Source organism: Pristiophorus japonicus, chromosome 21 (assembly GCF_044704955.1).
Source record: "Pristiophorus japonicus isolate sPriJap1 chromosome 21, sPriJap1.hap1, whole genome shotgun sequence".
NCBI classification, from domain to species: Eukaryota; Metazoa; Chordata; class Chondrichthyes; family Pristiophoridae; genus Pristiophorus; species Pristiophorus japonicus.
Genome location: NC_091997.1, coordinates 41,426,048 through 41,440,939, shown reverse-complemented (window position 1 = coordinate 41,440,939; position 14,892 = coordinate 41,426,048). Strand labels below are relative to the sequence as shown.

The following is a 14,892-nucleotide window of genomic DNA, read 5'->3' as shown; positions in this document are numbered from 1 at the left end:
GATCTCACGGCACTAATTGAAGGTCAGCTGAGATGTCCTGGGCTGAACCAGCAAGCAAAGCAGATTGTGTTTTCATTAATCCCACTGCCGTTTGTGGGAGCTTGCTGTTTGCAACCACTTGCTCGCTGCCTCCATCACCAAAAATCCAATCGACCTTCATCACCACTTGTGGCAAATAGTGCTTATGGTCACTGAGGAGCACAGAATGATTAGTTGTGCAACATGAATGACTCTGAGGGGGCATCTGGATTTGAACCAGGGACCTCTTGATCTGCAGTCAAATGCTCTACCACTGAGCTATACCCCCAGGCACAGGCTGATGTGCTTGTGTTCATCATACAATGTTGCATAGTGCAGAAAACCACAAGGTAAATGAAAAAATGGCTGAATTCAAGGAATTACGAAGTCATGCTAATCGTTGCTTTAAAAAGTCGCTCGACCTTCTTTCAAAAATGGCAAAAACATTTATGCAGTGTAAATTTTCAGCTCTTCAAAATCATCAATGATTTTCACATTGGAAATAAAATTGTTTGCAGTTGCACAAGGATCAGTAACCAGAGGACACAAATTTAAGGTGATTGACAAAAGAACAAGAGGCGACATCACAAAACATTTGCTGACAAATTGAGCTCTTGTGATCTGGAATCCACTGCCTGCACGTGTGATGGAAGCAGATTCAATAGTAACTTTCAATAGGAAATTCCTGAAAGGGATCCATCAACAGGGAAACAGAAGGGGAGTGCGATTAATTACACAGCTCTGCCAAACACACAACACAGGCAAAATGGGCAAAATGTTCGCCTTGAAAGCGATATCAATCCAGGATAATTATGGACACGGTGAAGAGGAAGGTATGTGTAGGTTAGATTTATTGTGATAGGATAGGAGTTCATGAGAGGGAACATGGATACAAACCAGGGACCTCTTGAGGTGTAGTCAAATGCTCCAGCCCCTCTCAGATAACAAGTGTCCCATGAGCTTCAATGCAAATTAACTAACAGATATCACCATGAGCTTTCCGCACAAGGTCCAGCCTTTCTTCATTGGGGCACCTTTCATGCCGAGCCAGATATTCACCCAATCCTCACAATGCCGCAATCCATGCCCACAGCCTCATTCCCGGCACGAGGTCATTAACATATGGGGGAAGGTCTCGCTGGCCTGTGCTTCAGATTAATGCCCGTCTGGGGACAAAACCCTGCTGTGCGAGAAAGAGATGGTTCGTCCACTGCCAGTGGAAAGTTTTCAAACTCAATATAAATCTCCCACTTTTCTTGGTGCACTGCTTCGCTCTGACAATGCTTCCCTAGTCTGCTTGCTCTATTCATCCACTGAGGCTCAGTGGTAGCACTCACAGTACTGAGTCAAAAGTTTGTGGGTTCAAGCTCACCCACTCTAAAGATGTGAGCACCCAACCCAGGCTAAGACTTCAGTTTCATACAGACGGAAGTGCTGCCTTATTGCAGGGGCCATTTTTCAGATGATATGTGAAAATGAGGCCTTGCCTGCCTTGTCAGGTGATCATAAAAGATCTCACGGCACTAATTGAAGGTCAGCTGAGATGTCCTGGGCTGAACCAGCAAGCAAAGCAGATTGTGTTTTCATTAATCCCACTGCCGTTTGTGGGAGCTTGCTGTTTGCAACCACTTGCTCGCTGCCTCCATCACCAAAACTCCAATCGACCTTCATCACCACAAGGATTCACTTGTGGCAAATAGTGCTTACGGTCACTGAGGTGCACAGAATGATTAGTTGTGCAACATGAATGACTCTGAGGGGGCATCTGGATTTGAACCAGGGACCTCTTGATCTGCAGTCAAATGCTCTACCACTGAGCTATACCCCCAGGCACAGGCTGATGTGCTTGTGTTCATCATACAATGTTGCATAGTGCAGAAAACCACAAGGTAAATGAAAAAATGGCTGAATTCAAGGAATTACGAAGTCATGCTAATCGTTGCTTTAAAAAGTCGCTCGACCTTCTTTCAAAAATGGCAAAAACATTTATGCAGTGTAAATTTTCAGCTCTTCAAAATCATCAATGATTTTCACATTGGAAATAAAATTGTTTGCAGTTGCACAAGGATCAGTAACCAGAGGACACAAATTTAAGGTGATTGACAAAAGAACAAGAGGCGACATCACAAAACATTTGCTGACAAATTGAGCTCTTGTGATCTGGAATCCACTGCCTGCACGTGTGATGCAAGCAGATTCAATAGTAACTTTCAATAGGAAATTCCTGAAAGGGATCCATCAACAGGGAAACAGAAGGGGAGTGCGATTAATTACACAGCTCTGCCAAACACACAACACAGGCAAAATGGGCAAAATGTTCGTCTTGAAAGCGATATCAATCCAGGATAATTATGGACACGGTGAAGAGGAAGGTATGTGTAGGTTAGATTTATTGTGATAGGATAGGAGTTCATGAGAGGGAACATGGATACAAACCAGGGACCTCTTGAGGTGTAGTCAAATGCTCCAGCCCCTCTCAGATAACAAGTGTCCCATGAGCTTCAATGCAAATTAACTAACAGATATCACCATGAGCTTTCCGCACAAGGTCCAGCCTTTCTTCATTGGGGCACCTTTCATGCCGAGCCAGATATTCACCCAATCCTCACAATGCCGCAATCCATGCCCACAGCCTCATTCCCGGCACGAGGTCATTAACATATGGGGGAAGGTCTCGCTGGCCTGTGCTTCAGATTAATGCCCGTCTGGGGACAAAACCCTGCTGTGCGAGAAAGAGATGGTTCGTCCACTGCCAGTGGAAAGTTTTCAAACTCAATATAAATCTCCCACTTTTCTTGGTGCACTGCTTCGCTCTGACAATGCTTCCCTAGTCTGCTTGCTCTATTCATCCACTGAGGCTCAGTGGTAGCACTCACAGTACTGTGTCAAAAGTTTGTGGGTTCAAGCTCACCCACTCTAAAGATGTGAGCACCCAACCCAGGCTAAGACTTCAGTTTCATACAGACGGAAGTGCTGCCTTATTGCAGGGGCCATTTTTCAGATGATATGTGAAAATGAGGCCTTGCCTGCCTTGTCAGGTGATCATAAAAGATCTCACGGCACTAATTGAAGGTCAGCTGAGATGTCCTGGGCTGAACCAGCAAGCAAAGCAGATTGTGTTTTCATTAATCCCACTGCCGTTTGTGGGAGCTTGCTGTTTGCAACCACTTGCTCGCTGCCTCCATCACCAAAACTCCAATCGACCTTCATCACCACAAGGATTCACTTGTGGCAAATAGTGCTTACGGTCACTGAGGTGCACAGAATGATTAGTTGTGCAACATGAATGACTCTGAGGGGGCATCTGGATTTGAACCAGGGACCTCTTGATCTGCAGTCAAATGCTCTACCACTGAGCTATACCCCCAGGCACAGGCTGATGTGCTTGTGTTCATCATACAATGTTGCATAGTGCAGAAAACCACAAGGTAAATGAAAAAATGGCTGAATTCAAGGAATTACGAAGTCATGCTAATCGTTGCTTTAAAAAGTCGCTCGACCTTCTTTCAAAAATGGCAAAAACATTTATGCAGTGTAAATTTTCAGCTCTTCAAAATCATCAATGATTTTCACATTGGAAATAAAATTGTTTGCAGTTGCACAAGGATCAGTAACCAGAGGACACAAATTTAAGGTGATTGACAAAAGAACAAGAGGCGACATCACAAAACATTTGCTGACAAATTGAGCTCTTGTGATCTGGAATCCACTGCCTGCACGTGTGATGCAAGCAGATTCAATAGTAACTTTCAATAGGAAATTCCTGAAAGGGATCCATCAACAGGGAAACAGAAGGGGAGTGCGATTAATTACACAGCTCTGCCAAACACACAACACAGGCAAAATGGGCAAAATGTTCGCCTTGAAAGCGATATCAATCCAGGATAATTATGGACACGGTGAAGAGGAAGGTATGTGTAGGTTAGATTTATTGTGATAGGATAGGAGTTCATGAGAGGGAACATGGATACAAACCAGGGACCTCTTGAGGTGTAGTCAAATGCTCCAGCCCCTCTCAGATAACAAGTGTCCCATGAGCTTCAATGCAAATTAACTAACAGATATCACCATGAGCTTTCCGCACAAGGTCCAGCCTTTCTTCATTGGGGCACCTTTCATGCCGAGCCAGATATTCACCCAATCCTCACAATGCCGCAATCCATGCCCACAGCCTCATTCCCGGCACGAGGTCATTAACATATGGGGGAAGGTCTCGCTGGCCTGTGCTTCAGATTAATGCCCGTCTGGGGACAAAACCCTGCTGTGCGAGAAAGAGATGGTTCGTCCACTGCCAGTGGAAAGTTTTCAAACTCAATATAAATCTCCCACTTTTCTTGGTGCACTGCTTCGCTCTGACAATGCTTCCCTAGTCTGCTTGCTCTATTCATCCACTGAGGCTCAGTGGTAGCACTCACAGTACTGAGTCAAAAGTTTGTGGGTTCAAGCTCACCCACTCTAAAGATGTGAGCACCCAACCCAGGCTAAGACTTCAGTTTCATACAGACGGAAGTGCTGCCTTATTGCAGGGGCCATTTTTCAGATGATATGTGAAAATGAGGCCTTGCCTGCCTTGTCAGCCTTGTCAGGTGATCATAAAAGATCTCACGGCACTAATTGAAGGTCAGCTGAGATGTCCTGGGCTGAACCAGCAAGCAAAGCAGATTGTGTTTTCATTAATCCCACTGCCGTTTGTGGGAGCTTGCTGTTTGCAACCACTTGCTCGCTGCCTCCATCACCAAAACTCCAATCGACCTTCATCACCACAAGGATTCACTTGTGGCAAATAGTGCTTACGGTCACTGAGGAGCACAGAATGATTAGTTGTACAACATGAATGACTCTGAGGGGGCATCTGGATTTGAACCAGGGACCTCTTGATCTGCAGTCAAATGCTCCACCACTGAGCTATACCCCCAGGCACAGGCTGATGTGCTTGTGTTCATCATACAATGTTGCATAGTGCAGAAAACCACAAGGTAAATGAAAAAATGGCTGAATTCAAGGAATTACGAAGTCATGCTAATCGTTGCTTTAAAAAGTCGCTCGACCTTCTTTCAAAAATGGCAAAAACATTTATGCAGTGTAAATTTTCAGCTCTTCAAAATCATCAATGATTTTCACATTGGAAATAAAATTGTTTGCAGTTGCACAAGGATCAGTAACCAGAGGACACAAATTTAAGGTGATTGACAAAAGAACAAGAGGCGACATCACAAAACATTTGCTGACAAATTGAGCTCTTGTGATCTGGAATCCACTGCCTGCACGTGTGATGCAAGCAGATTCAATAGTAACTTTCAATAGGAAATTCCTGAAAGGGATCCATCAACAGGGAAACAGAAGGGGAGTGCGATTAATTACACAGCTCTGCCAAACACACAACACAGGCAAAATGGGCAAAATGTTCGCCTTGAAAGCGATATCAATCCAGGATAATTATGGACACGGTGAAGAGGAAGGTATGTGTAGGTTAGATTTATTGTGATAGGATAGGAGTTCATGAGAGGGAACATGGATACAAACCAGGGACCTCTTGAGGTGTAGTCAAATGCTCCAGCCCCTCTCAGATAACAAGTGTCCCATGAGCTTCAATGCAAATTAACTAACAGATATCACCATGAGCTTTCCGCACAAGGTCCAGCCTTTCTTCATTGGGGCACCTTTCATGCCGAGCCAGATATTCACCCAATCCTCACAATGCCGCAATCCATGCCCACAGCCTCATTCCCGGCACGAGGTCATTAACATATGGTGGAAGGTCTCGCTGGCCTGTGCTTCAGATTAATGCCCGTCTGGGGACAAAACCCTGCTGTGCGAGAAAGAGATGGTTCGTCCACTGCCAGTGGAAAGTTTTCAAACTCAATATAAATCTCCCACTTTTCTTGGTGCACTGCTTCGCTCTGACAATGCTTCCCTAGTCTGCTTGCTCTATTCATCCACTGAGGCTCAGTGGTAGCACTCACAGTACTGAGTCAAAAGTTTGTGGGTTCAAGCTCACCCACTCTAAAGATGTGAGCACCCAACCCAGGCTAAGACTTCAGTTTCATACAGACGGAAGTGCTGCCTTATTGCAGGGGCCATTTTTCAGATGATATGTGAAAATGAGGCCTTGCCTGCCTTGTCAGCCTTGTCAGGTGATCATAAAAGATCTCACGGCACTAATTGAAGGTCAGCTGAGATGTCCTGGGCTGAACCAGCAAGCAAAGCAGATTGTGTTTTCATTAATCCCACTGCCGTTTGTGGGAGCTTGCTGTTTGCAACCACTTGCTCGCTGCCTCCATCACCAAAAATCCAATCGACCTTCATCACCACTTGTGGCAAATAGTGCTTATGGTCACTGAGGAGCACAGAATGATTAGTTGTGCAACATGAATGACTCTGAGGGGGCATCTGGATTTGAACCAGGGACCTCTTGATCTGCAGTCAAATGCTCTACCACTGAGCTATACCCCCAGGCACAGGCTGATGTGCTTGTGTTCATCATACAATGTTGCATAGTGCAGAAAACCACAAGGTAAATGAAAAAATGGCTGAATTCAAGGAATTACGAAGTCATGCTAATCGTTGCTTTAAAAAGTCGCTCGACCTTCTTTCAAAAATGGCAAAAACATTTATGCAGTGTAAATTTTCAGCTCTTCAAAATCATCAATGATTTTCACATTGGAAATAAAATTGTTTGCAGTTGCACAAGGATCAGTAACCAGAGGACACAAATTTAAGGTGATTGACAAAAGAACAAGAGGCGACATCACAAAACATTTGCTGACAAATTGAGCTCTTGTGATCTGGAATCCACTGCCTGCACGTGTGATGGAAGCAGATTCAATAGTAACTTTCAATAGGAAATTCCTGAAAGGGATCCATCAACAGGGAAACAGAAGGGGAGTGCGATTAATTACACAGCTCTGCCAAACACACAACACAGGCAAAATGGGCAAAATGTTCGCCTTGAAAGCGATATCAATCCAGGATAATTATGGACACGGTGAAGAGGAAGGTATGTGTAGGTTAGATTTATTGTGATAGGATAGGAGTTCATGAGAGGGAACATGGATACAAACCAGGGACCTCTTGAGGTGTAGTCAAATGCTCCAGCCCCTCTCAGATAACAAGTGTCCCATGAGCTTCAATGCAAATTAACTAACAGATATCACCATGAGCTTTCCGCACAAGGTCCAGCCTTTCTTCATTGGGGCACCTTTCATGCCGAGCCAGATATTCACCCAATCCTCACAATGCCGCAATCCATGCCCACAGCCTCATTCCCGGCACGAGGTCATTAACATATGGGGGAAGGTCTCGCTGGCCTGTGCTTCAGATTAATGCCCGTCTGGGGACAAAACCCTGCTGTGCGAGAAAGAGATGGTTCGTCCACTGCCAGTGGAAAGTTTTCAAACTCAATATAAATCTCCCACTTTTCTTGGTGCACTGCTTCGCTCTGACAATGCTTCCCTAGTCTGCTTGCTCTATTCATCCACTGAGGCTCAGTGGTAGCACTCACAGTACTGAGTCAAAAGTTTGTGGGTTCAAGCTCACCCACTCTAAAGATGTGAGCACCCAACCCAGGCTAAGACTTCAGTTTCATACAGACGGAAGTGCTGCCTTATTGCAGGGGCCATTTTTCAGATGATATGTGAAAATGAGGCCTTGCCTGCCTTGTCAGGTGATCATAAAAGATCTCACGGCACTAATTGAAGGTCAGCTGAGATGTCCTGGGCTGAACCAGCAAGCAAAGCAGATTGTGTTTTCATTAATCCCACTGCCGTTTGTGGGAGCTTGCTGTTTGCAACCACTTGCTCGCTGCCTCCATCACCAAAACTCCAATCGACCTTCATCACCACAAGGATTCACTTGTGGCAAATAGTGCTTACGGTCACTGAGGTGCACAGAATGATTAGTTGTGCAACATGAATGACTCTGAGGGGGCATCTGGATTTGAACCAGGGACCTCTTGATCTGCAGTCAAATGCTCTACCACTGAGCTATACCCCCAGGCACAGGCTGATGTGCTTGTGTTCATCATACAATGTTGCATAGTGCAGAAAACCACAAGGTAAATGAAAAAATGGCTGAATTCAAGGAATTACGAAGTCATGCTAATCGTTGCTTTAAAAAGTCGCTCGACCTTCTTTCAAAAATGGCAAAAACATTTATGCAGTGTAAATTTTCAGCTCTTCAAAATCATCAATGATTTTCACATTGGAAATAAAATTGTTTGCAGTTGCACAAGGATCAGTAACCAGAGGACACAAATTTAAGGTGATTGACAAAAGAACAAGAGGCGACATCACAAAACATTTGCTGACAAATTGAGCTCTTGTGATCTGGAATCCACTGCCTGCACGTGTGATGCAAGCAGATTCAATAGTAACTTTCAATAGGAAATTCCTGAAAGGGATCCATCAACAGGGAAACAGAAGGGGAGTGCGATTAATTACACAGCTCTGCCAAACACACAACACAGGCAAAATGGGCAAAATGTTCGCCTTGAAAGCGATATCAATCCAGGATAATTATGGACACGGTGAAGAGGAAGGTATGTGTAGGTTAGATTTATTGTGATAGGATAGGAGTTCATGAGAGGGAACATGGATACAAACCAGGGACCTCTTGAGGTGTAGTCAAATGCTCCAGCCCCTCTCAGATAACAAGTGTCCCATGAGCTTCAATGCAAATTAACTAACAGATATCACCATGAGCTTTCCGCACAAGGTCCAGCCTTTCTTCATTGGGGCACCTTTCATGCCGAGCCAGATATTCACCCAATCCTCACAATGCCGCAATCCATGCCCACAGCCTCATTCCCGGCACGAGGTCATTAACATATGGGGGAAGGTCTCGCTGGCCTGTGCTTCAGATTAATGCCCGTCTGGGGACAAAACCCTGCTGTGCGAGAAAGAGATGGTTCGTCCACTGCCAGTGGAAAGTTTTCAAACTCAATATAAATCTCCCACTTTTCTTGGTGCACTGCTTCGCTCTGACAATGCTTCCCTAGTCTGCTTGCTCTATTCATCCACTGAGGCTCAGTGGTAGCACTCACAGTACTGAGTCAAAAGTTTGTGGGTTCAAGCTCACCCACTCTAAAGATGTGAGCACCCAACCCAGGCTAAGACTTCAGTTTCATACAGACGGAAGTGCTGCCTTATTGCAGGGGCCATTTTTCAGATGATATGTGAAAATGAGGCCTTGCCTGCCTTGTCAGCCTTGTCAGGTGATCATAAAAGATCTCACGGCACTAATTGAAGGTCAGCTGAGATGTCCTGGGCTGAACCAGCAAGCAAAGCAGATTGTGTTTTCATTAATCCCACTGCCGTTTGTGGGAGCTTGCTGTTTGCAACCACTTGCTCGCTGCCTCCATCACCAAAACTCCAATCGACCTTCATCACCACAAGGATTCACTTGTGGCAAATAGTGCTTACGGTCACTGAGGAGCACAGAATGATTAGTTGTACAACATGAATGACTCTGAGGGGGCATCTGGATTTGAACCAGGGACCTCTTGATCTGCAGTCAAATGCTCTACCACTGAGCTATACCCCCAGGCACAGGCTGATGTGCTTGTGTTCATCATACAATGTTGCATAGTGCAGAAAACCACAAGGTAAATGAAAAAATGGCTGAATTCAAGGAATTACGAAGTCATGCTAATCGTTGCTTTAAAAAGTCGCTCGACCTTCTTTCAAAAATGGCAAAAACATTTATGCAGTGTAAATTTTCAGCTCTTCAAAATCATCAATGATTTTCACATTGGAAATAAAATTGTTTGCAGTTGCACAAGGATCAGTAACCAGAGGACACAAATTTAAGGTGATTGACAAAAGAACAAGAGGCGACATCACAAAACATTTGCTGACAAATTGAGCTCTTGTGATCTGGAATCCACTGCCTGCACGTGTGATGCAAGCAGATTCAATAGTAACTTTCAATAGGAAATTCCTGAAAGGGATCCATCAACAGGGAAACAGAAGGGGAGTGCGATTAATTACACAGCTCTGCCAAACACACAACACAGGCAAAATGGGCAAAATGTTCGCCTTGAAAGCGATATCAATCCAGGATAATTATGGACACGGTGAAGAGGAAGGTATGTGTAGGTTAGATTTATTGTGATAGGATAGGAGTTCATGAGAGGGAACATGGATACAAACCAGGGACCTCTTGAGGTGTAGTCAAATGCTCCAGCCCCTCTCAGATAACAAGTGTCCCATGAGCTTCAATGCAAATTAACTAACAGATATCACCATGAGCTTTCCGCACAAGGTCCAGCCTTTCTTCATTGGGGCACCTTTCATGCCGAGCCAGATATTCACCCAATCCTCACAATGCCGCAATCCATGCCCACAGCCTCATTCCCGGCACGAGGTCATTAACATATGGGGGAAGGTCTCGCTGGCCTGTGCTTCAGATTAATGCCCGTCTGGGGACAAAACCCTGCTGTGCGAGAAAGAGATGGTTCGTCCACTGCCAGTGGAAAGTTTTCAAACTCAATATAAATCTCCCACTTTTCTTGGTGCACTGCTTCGCTCTGACAATGCTTCCCTAGTCTGCTTGCTCTATTCATCCACTGAGGCTCAGTGGTAGCACTCACAGTACTGAGTCAAAAGTTTGTGGGTTCAAGCTCACCCACTCTAAAGATGTGAGCACCCAACCCAGGCTAAGACTTCAGTTTCATACAGACGGAAGTGCTGCCTTATTGCAGGGGCCATTTTTCAGATGATATGTGAAAATGAGGCCTTGCCTGCCTTGTCAGGTGATCATAAAAGATCTCACGGCACTAATTGAAGGTCAGCTGAGATGTCCTGGGCTGAACCAGCAAGCAAAGCAGATTGTGTTTTCATTAATCCCACTGCCGTTTGTGGGAGCTTGCTGTTTGCAACCACTTGCTCGCTGCCTCCATCACCAAAACTCCAATCGACCTTCATCACCACAAGGATTCACTTGTGGCAAATAGTGCTTACGGTCACTGAGGTGCACAGAATGATTAGTTGTGCAACATGAATGACTCTGAGGGGGCATCTGGATTTGAACCAGGGACCTCTTGATCTGCAGTCAAATGCTCTACCACTGAGCTATACCCCCAGGCACAGGCTGATGTGCTTGTGTTCATCATACAATGTTGCATAGTGCAGAAAACCACAAGGTAAATGAAAAAATGGCTGAATTCAAGGAATTACGAAGTCATGCTAATCGTTGCTTTAAAAAGTCGCTCGACCTTCTTTCAAAAATGGCAAAAACATTTATGCAGTGTAAATTTTCAGCTCTTCAAAATCATCAATGATTTTCACATTGGAAATAAAATTGTTTGCAGTTGCACAAGGATCAGTAACCAGAGGACACAAATTTAAGGTGATTGACAAAAGAACAAGAGGCGACATCACAAAACATTTGCTGACAAATTGAGCTCTTGTGATCTGGAATCCACTGCCTGCACGTGTGATGCAAGCAGATTCAATAGTAACTTTCAATAGGAAATTCCTGAAAGGGATCCATCAACAGGGAAACAGAAGGGGAGTGCGATTAATTACACAGCTCTGCCAAACACACAACACAGGCAAAATGGGCAAAATGTTCGCCTTGAAAGCGATATCAATCCAGGATAATTATGGACACGGTGAAGAGGAAGGTATGTGTAGGTTAGATTTATTGTGATAGGATAGGAGTTCATGAGAGGGAACATGGATACAAACCAGGGACCTCTTGAGGTGTAGTCAAATGCTCCAGCCCCTCTCAGATAACAAGTGTCCCATGAGCTTCAATGCAAATTAACTAACAGATATCACCATGAGCTTTCCGCACAAGGTCCAGCCTTTCTTCATTGGGGCACCTTTCATGCCGAGCCAGATATTCACCCAATCCTCACAATGCCGCAATCCATGCCCACAGCCTCATTCCCGGCACGAGGTCATTAACATATGGGGGAAGGTCTCGCTGGCCTGTGCTTCAGATTAATGCCCGTCTGGGGACAAAACCCTGCTGTGCGAGAAAGAGATGGTTCGTCCACTGCCAGTGGAAAGTTTTCAAACTCAATATAAATCTCCCACTTTTCTTGGTGCACTGCTTCGCTCTGACAATGCTTCCCTAGTCTGCTTGCTCTATTCATCCACTGAGGCTCAGTGGTAGCACTCACAGTACTGAGTCAAAAGTTTGTGGGTTCAAGCTCACCCACTCTAAAGATGTGAGCACCCAACCCAGGCTAAGACTTCAGTTTCATACAGACGGAAGTGCTGCCTTATTGCAGGGGCCATTTTTCAGATGATATGTGAAAATGAGGCCTTGCCTGCCTTGTCAGCCTTGTCAGGTGATCATAAAAGATCTCACGGCACTAATTGAAGGTCAGCTGAGATGTCCTGGGCTGAACCAGCAAGCAAAGCAGATTGTGTTTTCATTAATCCCACTGCCGTTTGTGGGAGCTTGCTGTTTGCAACCACTTGCTCGCTGCCTCCATCACCAAAACTCCAATCGACCTTCATCACCACAAGGATTCACTTGTGGCAAATAGTGCTTACGGTCACTGAGGAGCACAGAATGATTAGTTGTACAACATGAATGACTCTGAGGGGGCATCTGGATTTGAACCAGGGACCTCTTGATCTGCAGTCAAATGCTCTACCACTGAGCTATACCCCCAGGCACAGGCTGATGTGCTTGTGTTCATCATACAATGTTGCATAGTGCAGAAAACCACAAGGTAAATGAAAAAATGGCTGAATTCAAGGAATTACGAAGTCATGCTAATCGTTGCTTTAAAAAGTCGCTCGACCTTCTTTCAAAAATGGCAAAAACATTTATGCAGTGTAAATTTTCAGCTCTTCAAAATCATCAATGATTTTCACATTGGAAATAAAATTGTTTGCAGTTGCACAAGGATCAGTAACCAGAGGACACAAATTTAAGGTGATTGACAAAAGAACAAGAGGCGACATCACAAAACATTTGCTGACAAATTGAGCTCTTGTGATCTGGAATCCACTGCCTGCACGTGTGATGCAAGCAGATTCAATAGTAACTTTCAATAGGAAATTCCTGAAAGGGATCCATCAACAGGGAAACAGAAGGGGAGTGCGATTAATTACACAGCTCTGCCAAACACACAACACAGGCAAAATGGGCAAAATGTTCGCCTTGAAAGCGATATCAATCCAGGATAATTATGGACACGGTGAAGAGGAAGGTATGTGTAGGTTAGATTTATTGTGATAGGATAGGAGTTCATGAGAGGGAACATGGATACAAACCAGGGACCTCTTGAGGTGTAGTCAAATGCTCCAGCCCCTCTCAGATAACAAGTGTCCCATGAGCTTCAATGCAAATTAACTAACAGATATCACCATGAGCTTTCCGCACAAGGTCCAGCCTTTCTTCATTGGGGCACCTTTCATGCCGAGCCAGATATTCACCCAATCCTCACAATGCCGCAATCCATGCCCACAGCCTCATTCCCGGCACGAGGTCATTAACATATGGTGGAAGGTCTCGCTGGCCTGTGCTTCAGATTAATGCCCGTCTGGGGACAAAACCCTGCTGTGCGAGAAAGAGATGGTTCGTCCACTGCCAGTGGAAAGTTTTCAAACTCAATATAAATCTCCCACTTTTCTTGGTGCACTGCTTCGCTCTGACAATGCTTCCCTAGTCTGCTTGCTCTATTCATCCACTGAGGCTCAGTGGTAGCACTCACAGTACTGAGTCAAAAGTTTGTGGGTTCAAGCTCACCCACTCTAAAGATGTGAGCACCCAACCCAGGCTAAGACTTCAGTTTCATACAGACGGAAGTGCTGCCTTATTGCAGGGGCCATTTTTCAGATGATATGTGAAAATGAGGCCTTGCCTGCCTTGTCAGCCTTGTCAGGTGATCATAAAAGATCTCACGGCACTAATTGAAGGTCAGCTGAGATGTCCTGGGCTGAACCAGCAAGCAAAGCAGATTGTGTTTTCATTAATCCCACTGCCGTTTGTGGGAGCTTGCTGTTTGCAACCACTTGCTCGCTGCCTCCATCACCAAAACTCCAATCGACCTTCATCACCACAAGGATTCACTTGTGGCAAATAGTGCTTACGGTCACTGAGGAGCACAGAATGATTAGTTGTACAACATGAATGACTCTGAGGGGGCATCTGGATTTGAACCAGGGACCTCTTGATCTGCAGTCAAATGCTCTACCACTGAGCTATACCCCCAGGCACAGGCTGATGTGCTTGTGTTCATCATACAATGTTGCATAGTGCAGAAAACCACAAGGTAAATGAAAAAATGGCTGAATTCAAGGAATTACGAAGTCATGCTAATCGTTGCTTTAAAAAGTCGCTCGACCTTCTTTCAAAAATGGCAAAAACATTTATGCAGTGTAAATTTTCAGCTCTTCAAAATCATCAATGATTTTCACATTGGAAATAAAATTGTTTGCAGTTGCACAAGGATCAGTAACCAGAGGACACAAATTTAAGGTGATTGACAAAAGAACAAGAGGCGACATCACAAAACATTTGCTGACAAATTGAGCTCTTGTGATCTGGAATCCACTGCCTGCACGTGTGATGCAAGCAGATTCAATAGTAACTTTCAATAGGAAATTCCTGAAAGGGATCCATCAACAGGGAAACAGAAGGGGAGTGCGATTAATTACACAGCTCTGCCAAACACACAACACAGGCAAAATGGGCAAAATGTTCGCCTTGAAAGCGATATCAATCCAGGATAATTATGGACACGGTGAAGAGGAAGGTATGTGTAGGTTAGATTTATTGTGATAGGATAGGAGTTCATGAGAGGGAACATGGATACAAACCAGGGACCTCTTGAGGTGTAGTCAAATGCTCCAGCCCCTCTCAGATAACAAGTGTCCCATGAGCTTCAATGCAAATTAACTAACAGATATC

The 14,892-nt window shown here is 44.8% G+C and overlaps 10 non-coding genes across 10 annotated transcripts; all 10 read right to left on the bottom strand.

The window, feature by feature from the left end:
• Positions 1-235: 235 nt before the first annotated feature.
• Positions 236-307, bottom strand: trnac-gca (transfer RNA cysteine (anticodon GCA)). The gene has a single exon. It is a non-coding gene; the product is annotated as a tRNA-Cys (tRNA).
• Positions 308-1,774: 1,467 nt separating this feature from the next.
• On the bottom strand, positions 1,775-1,846 carry trnac-gca (transfer RNA cysteine (anticodon GCA)). Its single transcript has one exon. It is a non-coding gene; the product is annotated as a tRNA-Cys (tRNA).
• Positions 1,847-3,313: 1,467 nt separating this feature from the next.
• On the bottom strand, positions 3,314-3,385 carry trnac-gca (transfer RNA cysteine (anticodon GCA)). The gene has a single exon. It is a non-coding gene; the product is annotated as a tRNA-Cys (tRNA).
• Positions 3,386-4,861: 1,476 nt separating this feature from the next.
• trnac-gca (transfer RNA cysteine (anticodon GCA)) lies at positions 4,862-4,933 on the bottom strand. The gene has a single exon. It is a non-coding gene; the product is annotated as a tRNA-Cys (tRNA).
• Positions 4,934-6,399: 1,466 nt separating this feature from the next.
• trnac-gca (transfer RNA cysteine (anticodon GCA)) lies at positions 6,400-6,471 on the bottom strand. Its single transcript has one exon. It is a non-coding gene; the product is annotated as a tRNA-Cys (tRNA).
• Positions 6,472-7,938: 1,467 nt separating this feature from the next.
• Positions 7,939-8,010, bottom strand: trnac-gca (transfer RNA cysteine (anticodon GCA)). The gene has a single exon. It is a non-coding gene; the product is annotated as a tRNA-Cys (tRNA).
• Positions 8,011-9,486: 1,476 nt separating this feature from the next.
• Positions 9,487-9,558, bottom strand: trnac-gca (transfer RNA cysteine (anticodon GCA)). The gene has a single exon. It is a non-coding gene; the product is annotated as a tRNA-Cys (tRNA).
• A 1,467-nt stretch (positions 9,559-11,025) lies between these two features.
• On the bottom strand, positions 11,026-11,097 carry trnac-gca (transfer RNA cysteine (anticodon GCA)). The gene has a single exon. It is a non-coding gene; the product is annotated as a tRNA-Cys (tRNA).
• A 1,476-nt stretch (positions 11,098-12,573) lies between these two features.
• On the bottom strand, positions 12,574-12,645 carry trnac-gca (transfer RNA cysteine (anticodon GCA)). Its single transcript has one exon. It is a non-coding gene; the product is annotated as a tRNA-Cys (tRNA).
• A 1,476-nt stretch (positions 12,646-14,121) lies between these two features.
• Positions 14,122-14,193, bottom strand: trnac-gca (transfer RNA cysteine (anticodon GCA)). The gene has a single exon. It is a non-coding gene; the product is annotated as a tRNA-Cys (tRNA).
• Between the last annotated feature and the right edge of the window lie 699 nt (positions 14,194-14,892).